Source organism: Oncorhynchus mykiss, chromosome 6 (genome assembly GCF_057628025.1).
Source record: "Oncorhynchus mykiss isolate SJ-2025 chromosome 6, ASM5762802v1, whole genome shotgun sequence".
NCBI lineage: Eukaryota > Metazoa > Chordata > Actinopteri > Salmoniformes > Salmonidae > Oncorhynchus > Oncorhynchus mykiss.
The window spans coordinates 37,564,098-37,573,972 of record NC_143027.1 but is presented as its reverse complement, the minus strand read 5'-3'; positions in this window follow the sequence as shown (position 1 = coordinate 37,573,972).

Here is a 9,875-nt window from a genome sequence, read left to right as displayed (position 1 = left end):
CAATTTAGTTTTATTTAGCTATATGTACACTAGCCGGGTGTATGTCATTTTTGCATCAATATATTTCATGATGTGTAACATGTGTGCAATGAGGTGTAAAACTTTTGATTTAGTGCATTATTACAGGGTAAGCATTAGAATAAGCTGCCACAATATTTGTAGCCATACGCTCTCACAAAACAAGTTCCTTGTAGAACCAAAAAGGGTTCTATCGCTTGCTTCATATATGGAACCCCTAAAAGTTCTATATAGAACCCTTTGATCAGAACCCCAAGAGTTATTCTTCATGAACCAAAATAGGTTCCATATAGGACCCTGTACGGTGTCATTTAGGAATTACAGTTACTACTAATAAATTGTTATTTTTTTTGCTTTTAATATAACAAACACTTATATAATGGACAAAACAATACCAGCATAGTTTTGAGATTTTATTGTCATTATATGCAAACATAGTTCAGAAATATGCACTGGTGGCCAGGGAGGCCTCGCTTTGTTTGAATGATGGCCCACGTCAACCTTGGTACCAACCTAGCTGACTTCTTTATAGAACAGTACAGTATGGTCTGTTGCCTGGCTGGTTCCTGAGAAGAAGAAAAAAAGAGCAAAAACAGTTCATCTTCAGGAATGAACGAGTTCATCTGCAAAATGAAGACCAAAGGCTATGCAGACATATCATTATTATGATGTAGACTAGAAGAACAACTTACATGTAGTTGTCAGCAGCAGCGAAAGCAAGATTCTCTACCTCTGATAGTTGGGTTACTGCCAAACTGAGCAAAACATAGAGAATGTGTTGAAAGGGATTAAAGATGAACTAGGCTACTAGGATCTCTCTGTACTTTGCTCCGTTCATCTTTGCCTCGATCCTGACTAGTCTCCCAGTCCCTGCCACTGGAAAACATCCTCACAGCAGGATACTGCCACCACCATACTTCACTGTAGGGATGGTGCCAGGTTTCCTCCAGACGTGATGCTTGGCATTCAGGCCAAAGGGTTCAATCTTGATTTCATCAGACCAGATCTTGTTTTCATCAGACCAGATGTTGTTTCTCATGGTCGGAGATTCTTTAGGTGCCTTTTGGCAAACTCCAAGCGGGCTGTCATGTGCCTTTTAATAAGGAGTGGCTTCTGTCTGGCCACTCTACCATAAAGGCCTGATGGGTGGAGTGTTGCAGACATGGTTGTCCTTCTGGAAGACTTTCCCATCTCCACAGAGGAAATCCGGAGCTTTGTCAGAGTGACCATCGGGTTCTTGGTCACCTCCCTGACCAAGGCCCTTCCCCCTCGATTGCTCAGTTTGGCCGGGCGGCCAGCTCTAAGAAGAGGCTTGGTGTTTCTAAACTTCTTCCATTTAAGAACAATGGAGGCCACTGTGTTCTTGGGGACCTTCAATGCTGCAGACATTTTTTGATAACATTCCCCAGATCTGTGTCTCGACACAATCCTGTCTTGGTTTTCTGCAGACAATTCATTCTATCTCGTGTCTTGGTTTTTGCTCTGACATGCACTGTCAACTGTGAGACCTTATATAGACAGGTGTGTGCCTTTCCAAGTCATGTCTAATCAATTGAATTTACCACAGGTGGACTCCAATCAAGTTGTAAAAACATCTCAAGGATGATCAATGGAAAAAGGATGCACCTGAGCTCAATTTCGAGTCTCATAGCAAAGGGTCTGAATACTTATGTAAATAAGGTGTTTTTGATTATTTATACATTTGCATAAATGTATAAAAACCTGTTTTCGCTTTGTCATTATGGGGTATTGTGTGTAGATTGCTGAGGGATTTTTTTTATTTAATCAATTTAGAATCAGGCTGTAATGTAATAAAATGTGGAAAAAGTCAAGGGGTCTGAATACTTTCCGAAGGCACTGTACTTCTTTCAGCCCACTGCCCATCACCTGCATTCAATGGTCTTCTAATGGCTTCATGAAACATTGTCCCCTCATCTGACTCCACACTGAAATACTAAAATAAAACTAACAAATTAGCTAATTGCCAATGTCAGGCTGGGTCTGTAGCCATATTTGGCATATTCCATAATAAAAAAGAAAGTGTATTTCTAAGAGTTAGCTAGCTACCTTGTAATGTGGATAATTAAAGTAGCCTAGCTTTTTCCTGTCTAGCTAGCTAGCTTACAAACGGTGCTCAAATTCTAATACAACTTTATCTATCTAGCCTAGCTATAGTTTATCATATGACTTTGGTTTCATATATTTGAATCAAACAATCAACTTTGCTCACCTAAATAGATGGGAAAATAACCTGCTTATTGGTAGGCTATTTGCTAGTTTAATAACCATCCTCTTGCATCATCATGCTGGAATGGCAGTTTGACCAAAGTGTTCTATATAGAACCCACTTTTTTGTCTATAGTGTATGCTTTGGTTAAACACAGTATTTCCTCTTGCTTCTAGCTAGCATTTAGATTGCAACAGCACAGGTTTGTATGAACCTTGCTGTTTTCCACTCAGATCAGCAACAATGTTGCAATATGCTAATTAAATCTCCCGCCTGTCATAGAGAGTTAATTGTGTCGGAGGTCAGCTAACCATTTTCATGAACGGGAAATCATCCAGCATTAATATGGATATAAATGTTAATTAAAAATAGCTAAAACAAATTAAAAAGGAGCTAGTTAGCTGTCATTCCAGAGTTTGGTGTGTTAGCATGTGTTAGCTTTTTGTTTTTGTTTGCTAAAATCCACATTACACTCTGGGGTAGGGATAGAACTCTTGTGGAATAATTCTAATGTAAAGGAAAGATTTGAATGGAGAAAGCTGATTCGAGAGAAGACCTCCCTTACTATCGATCCTAGCAATATTGACACATGCTCCAACGACGCATTTAGCGACCGTTGTTTTGTTGTTGTTGTTTGTTTTGGTGTTTTGGGAAATGCATGTTACATCTTCAGGAGTTGTAGGCAAGATCCATCGTTAAAACAATTGTAAGCCTAAATTCCATTGTTATTGGGAAATCGGGCCCAGCATGAGGCAGATAGACCTGTTCACACTGTGATGATCATGGCCATGTCATCAATTCCCAAATCATGTAAGAAAAGAGAAAACAAGTGATGTTAGCCTTTCATTATTGTTTAATTTGATTTTCCCATCTGACATCTTTCTCACATGTTCTTATAGTCTTCTCTTCATAACTACCATAGACACAAAACCCTTCTTTCCAACCACCATGTGAGTCTGAACAGGCACTATCTGTACCAGCCATTGATTTAACATCTGTGTTACATCTTAATCCCAAAGTTCAGTAGACAACTCTGTCCCTGCCTGCCTGTGAGTCTGAGTGGAGGGAGGGGGACAGGGGGGGTTTGTCCTTGAGAGGCTCCCTGTCTGCTATTGATAATTACCAACAGCAGCATTCATGTCGTTATTATCATAATCATGGCTGTTTGGATGTGTCCCATTCCTGCACTCAGGTCACTGTGTGTTATTTTGGCGACGCAGTTAATTTCCTCCCGTTGTGCTTCTCGCCTCTATGTAATTATTCCATTCCTGCTGTTGATCGCCATCACAAAGGCGGTAGAGAGGTTAGAAGAGAGAGAGAGACAGAGAGAGGGGCGGTAGACATTGAGGGAAGGGAAGAAAGACAGTGAGAGAGAGAGATGGGGGCGTCCAAGATATGCTTCACCATGTTCTGTTTGTGGAAATGAATTATTGTGTACCTGTATGTGGGTCATTCCACCAATTCGGTGCCTTTTGAGAAGTGTAACTTGATAAAAAAAAAAGTTTGATTTCACCCCTTTTTTTTTTACCCCTTTTTTTCTCCCCAAATTCGTGGTATTTAATTGGTAGTAGTTACAGTCTTGTCTCGTCACTGCAACTCCCGTATGGAGAGGCGAAGTTCGAGAGCCATGCGTCCTCAGAAACACAACCCAACCAAGCCGCACTGCTTCTTGACACAATGCCCATCCAACCCAGAAGCCAGCCTGCACCAATGTGTCGGAGGAAACACCATACACCTGGCGACCGTGTCAGTGTGCACTGCGCCCGGCCAGCCACAGGAGTCGCTAGTGCGCGATGAGACAAGGATATCTCTGCCAGCCAAACCCTCCCTAACCCGGACGACGCTGGTCCAATTGTGTGCCGCCCTATGTGCCTCCCGGTCGCAGCCGGCTGTGACAGAGCCTGAGCTCAAACCCAGAATCTCTAGGGGCACAGCTAGCACTGCAATGCAGTGCCTTAGACCACTGTGCCACTCGGGAGGCGATTTCACCTAATTGTAACATTAAAAAACATGTTTTCCCATCTCAAGAGGTTAAATAAATAAAACAATGACTATAGTAAGTGCATATTAAGTGCCAAATAAAGTAACAGGGTTGACCATAACAGGGTTGAGGATTTCTTCTTAAATCAGCCATACATCCCCCTGTGATAAGAGGAATGAAAGCTTGTTGTGTGCAACAGGGAGTGGCAATTGAAGGCAAGCTTCACCCAAAAAAAACACAAAATTGTTACAACATTTCTAGCCTGTCTATCTACGGGTGTTATGCTCAAACCGTTCAGTTTTCCACCAGAAAATGTCCACGAAGAGTAGACCCAGCTCACCTGCTTTTACAATATTAGATGTTCAATGTTTAATTTAATTTTAATTTAAAAAAAAATCGTTTTGCATATTAAACAAGAGTTCAGTTCATGTTACAGTTTTGACCTTAAATGAGGGACAGAAGTAAATGAATCACTAATCACATTAAATAAATAATCTTCCAAAATGACTGTCAAAGCAACAAAATAACTAGGGCTTTACAATGATGGTGAAACTTTGATAAATGTTTGGATTAAGTGGGTTAAAACCTTCCTGGAAATGTTGACGAAGGAAAAAAGTGTAAAAATGCTGCATTTTGGCACTTTAGCTAGCCTTTATTCATATAAAAAAATCTGATTGATTTAGTTCTCCATGTGGTCCATATTAAAGGGGACTTAATTTAATATAACAGGCTTTAATTTCTACATAAAATATTAAAGAGACACATATGGCACTCTTTTCGTGGAACGACCCATGTGTATTTAATTGAAGGAGTCTGTTTATCAGAAATCTATCATGAGAGTAAAGTGTAAAGTGATAAACAGCAGCTCAGGAGACATTCAGAAATGTCAAAGAAGAAAACAAACACTATATGGCTAAGTTCCAAATGGCATCCCATTCCCAATATACAGATGTAGGATCTTAATTTGATCACTCTTTTGTTGGTGAGAATTTTCCTGCAAATTAGGAAAACCAAACTTAGTGTATTCAAGGTTTAAAAAACAATGTTTGTAATTTCAGCTTTAAAATGTCAGACTTGATTTCTTCTGAAGAAAAATGTATCAACCCCTAAAAAACATTTATTTGAATTATAATACACATAATAATTCACATTATTCTTCTGTACCAAACGGACTCAAATTAAGATCCTACATCTGTAGTGCACTACTTTAGACCAAGGCCCATAGGGCTGTGGTCAAACGTAGTGCACTATGTAGGGCAGGGTTTCTCAACAGGTACAGGTACCTGTGGGGTCCAGGGTCCAACAGGTACAGCAGGCGTTCAGCGAGCAGAACTCCACGAGGTGCTGCAGGTGTTCCGCGAGCAGATCTCAATATATATACCTCGTGGACCCTGGACCCCAGTTTGAGAAACCCTGCTCTACATAGGTGGATCCTGAACCCCTTGAATATGGTGCCATTTCGAAACCTATGACGGACAGCCTTAAGACAGACAATTAACACCAACAAATCGACTATAGGATAGTCCATTAGTAGTTCACCTTTTCAGAAAGGTATCAGTGAAATTACATTTTCCTTTTTAGTGAATGCAAAGTGCATTGGCCTTATATTAACTCAAAGCACACAGCAGCACAGGCTATTTGTGGTGGTGCTCTCAAACCCAACCCTGGAAGTAAGACAGACGCAGCATTAATCTCTGGCCTGTGCCAATGCATCTGCTGCAATGTGCCCTGCGTGCCAACCACAAACAAATCTCTGCTGTGCAGACCCAGGATGTGTCTAAAATGCCACCCTATTCCCTATATAGGTAATTCTACAGAAGTGGTGCAAACTGCAGTCCCACTGTACTGTACTACTGTACTCCACTTCTCTACTTGAGTTTCATACTATTGAAGCAAGGGCCCATGGCCTCTTGATCTAGTGGTCTTGAGACCAGTCAAGACTACATAAATGTGGTCTTTAAATTTGGTCACAACTCACTGGGTCTTCATCTTGGGACTCTAGTCCTAGTATAAATCTTGGTCTTGGCTCCTGGAAATGTACCTTAGTCTTTTGTTTTCAAACCATAGGCAACCAATCGGATCATTGGCTGATCACTCCCAACCCATTGGGATCCCGAGTGGCGCAGTGGTCTAAGGCAATGCATCGTAGTGCTAGAGTCATCACTACAGACCCGGGTTCAATCCTGGGCTGTATCACAACCGGCAGTTACCAGGAGTCCCATAGGGCCAGTGTCGTCCAGGTTAGGGGAGGGTTTGGCCGGGGTAGGCCGTAATTGTAAATAATAATTTGTCCTTAACTGACTTACCTAGTTAAATAAAGATAAAATTGGAATCCCCACCCAGTTGACTACTTTAAAATGGTGAAAGCCCAGTCCTCAATGGCAATGTCTATACTAATATGAGTTACATAAATTCTCTATGATTGACACTGAAACATCTGGTATTTTACCAAAAGACGGGTAAAGTGATCATTTAAAACATCTAACAACAATCATTCCATCAACCTTGAACATTTTACAGTGATCAATAGAGATGATATTTCTCTAAGTTAAATTGAAAGGTTTTGACAAGATTTTCAAAAATGTATCTGTAATAGAAGGTTAATCAAAATGATCACTACTGTGTTTCCCTGCAATACAAACAAAGTGGGATGGGATATCTCTGCAGAATGCTGTGGTAGCCATGATGGTTAAGTGTGCCTTGAATTCTAAATAAATCACTGATAGTGTCACCAGCAAAGCACCCCCACACCATCACAAGTCCTCTATGCTTTACGGTGGGAACAATACATGCGGAGTTCATCCGTTCACCTACTCTGCGTCTCACAAGACACGGCGGTTGGAACTAAAAATCTAAAATTTGGACTCATCAGACCAAAGGACAGATTTCCACCCTTCTAATGTCCATTGCTCGTGTATCTTGGCCCAAGCAAGTCTCTTCTTCTTATTGGTTTTTGCACCAATTTTAACAGGAAGACCTGATTCACGCAGTCTCCTCTGAACAGTTGATGTTTAGATGTGTCTGTTACTTGAACTCTGGGAAGCATTTATTTGGGCTGCATATCTTCCTTTCCTGTGGCTGTCCTCACAAAACCAGTTTCATCATAGCACTTGATGGTTTTTGCAACTGCACTTGAAGAGTCTTTCAAAGTTCTTGAAATTTTCCAGATTGACTGATCTTCATGATCTGGTTTTGGTATGTTTCATTTAAATGTATGCAGTCTGTTGTCAAATATTGATTGGGTTAGGATTTGGGTTAAATCAACTGATGCTGATGTAATTGTGTTTTCTGAAACCTGGCTCAGCAAGTCTGATCTTGATAAGGATATTTGTATAAATGGTTACAATGTGTATCGCAAGGAACATGTTCTGATGCTGATTGGCTTCTTTTTAGGCAGCTACGAAACAAGTGTTCTTCTCTTCTCAGGAAGGCCAAGTCTGAATATGTTATCTTTTACCACTGATAACCTATTAAGTCTTATGTCTGATAAAATTCATGTTAATTCATTACCGTTATTGTGTATTGAAGGACTCTGTTGCTGTATATGACAAAACTGAAATGCTGAATTGTTTCAATGGGCACTTTGCATCATTTGGTAGGCTATTTGATTCAGTACCCTCTGTCTCAGAACAACCCTGTGTGGATAAACCAGTGAGAGCTGGTCAAACTTTGAGCTTTTTGCCATTCTCAGTGCAGGAGGCACATAAAGCCCTGAAATTCCCCGCTTGATCCCCGCTTTTTTCAAAACTTGCAGCTGATTTCATAGCTGAACCACTTACATATCTGTTCAATCTAACCCTGGAATGTAAAGGAATTCTAATGATATGGAAATCAGCATTTGTCCTACCACTTTTAAAAGGGGGAGATCCAACTCTTTTAAATAATTATAGGCCAATCTCAAAGCTGTCACCCCTGGCGAAAATACTTGAAACCCTTGATAATGAACAGCTAATAGTTTTTATATACTAACTCTATTTTATCAATGTACTAATCAGGCTTCAGGAAGAAGCATAGCACAACTACAGCAGCCATTAAGGTTTTAAATTATATCACTGAAGCCCTTGACAAAAAACAGCACAGTGTCTCACTTTTTATTGAGCTCTCTAAAGCTTTTGATACAGTTGATCGTACTATACTGTGGCAGAGATTGTCGAGCGTAGGTCTTTCGGAGCATGTAGTTGCATGGTTTGCTAACTATCTGTCTAATAAAACTCAGTGCACTCAATTTGATGGGCTCAAGTCTGTTAAATTGTCTGTCTGTGATGGTATGCCCCAGGGCTCCTGACTTGGTCCCCTCTTATTCACTATTTATATAAATAATTTAGACAAAAATGTACTAAATTATACTGTTATTTACTGTTGTGCCTCGTCTCTCACAAAAGCTTTCCAGAACTTGCAAATCGCTTTTTATACTGTTCAACATACCTTGTGTCAATTGAAGCTTATTCTCAATGCTGACAAAACTAAACTAATGGTGTTTTCTAAAGCAAGAAATACACCTCTGAAACTTTCACCTATTACTACTTGTCAGGGCAATGAGATTAAGGCTGTAACCTCATATAAGTATATTTGAATTTTAATGGATGACAGCCTCTATTTTAAATTGCATATTCAACAACTTACAAAACAATTGAAGCTGAAGTTGAGATTTTATTTTAGGAATAAGACCCGTTTTTCTTTTGAAGCCAGAAGAAGGCTGGTATCAGCTACATTTATGCCTATACTAGACTTTGTTGATGTTTTATATATGAATGCTTCCACTCAGTGTTTGAGGTCAATTGACACCCTTTACCATGGAGCATTGAGTTTAATTTTAAACTGCAAAACCCTTACGCACCACTGCACTTTATATAGCAGGGTTGGCTGGCTTTCTCTAATCAGTCATAGGCTCAGTCACTGGTATACTTTTATTTACAAAGCCACTTTTGGTTTACTACCTACTATTTGGGCATTTTTATACTTCAGAAATGTGGTGGATACTCTCTTTGTTTGCAGGACTTCATTCTGCTAACTGTTCCAAATGTCAGAACAAAAATTTGGTAAAAGGGCTTTAAATGTACTCTGCGCCATTGGGTTGGAGCACCTTACAAAATACTTTCAAACTGGAATAACTTGTTATTTTTAAGTAATTGATGAAGGATTTTGAGGCTAATTCCTTGACCTGTCAATGTTTTTGATTTGCTGTTTTATGATTGTTACACTCCTGAGATTTCTATGGTTTTTACTAGATTACCTGTAGTTTTTCATATTGTCTGTCTGTAATTGTGTAATGAATTGGTGCTGCCTATCTTGGCCAGGATGCTCTTGAAAAAGAGATATCAAATCTGAATAAGCCCCTCCTGGTTAAATAAAGGTTAATTAATTAAAATGCCTTAAAAGTAATGGACTGTCATTTCTCTTTGCTTATTTGAGCTGTTCTTGACACATGGACATGGTATTTTACTAAATAAATAGGGCTATCTTCTGCATACCACCCCTACCATGTCACAACAACTGATTGGCTCATATGCATTAAGGAAAGAACTTCCCAAATAGTACTTTTAACAAGGCATACCTGTTAATGGAAATGTATTCCAGGTGACTATCTCATGAAGCTGGTTGAGAGAATGCCAAGAGTGTGCAAAGCTGTCAAGGCAAAGGGTGGCTACT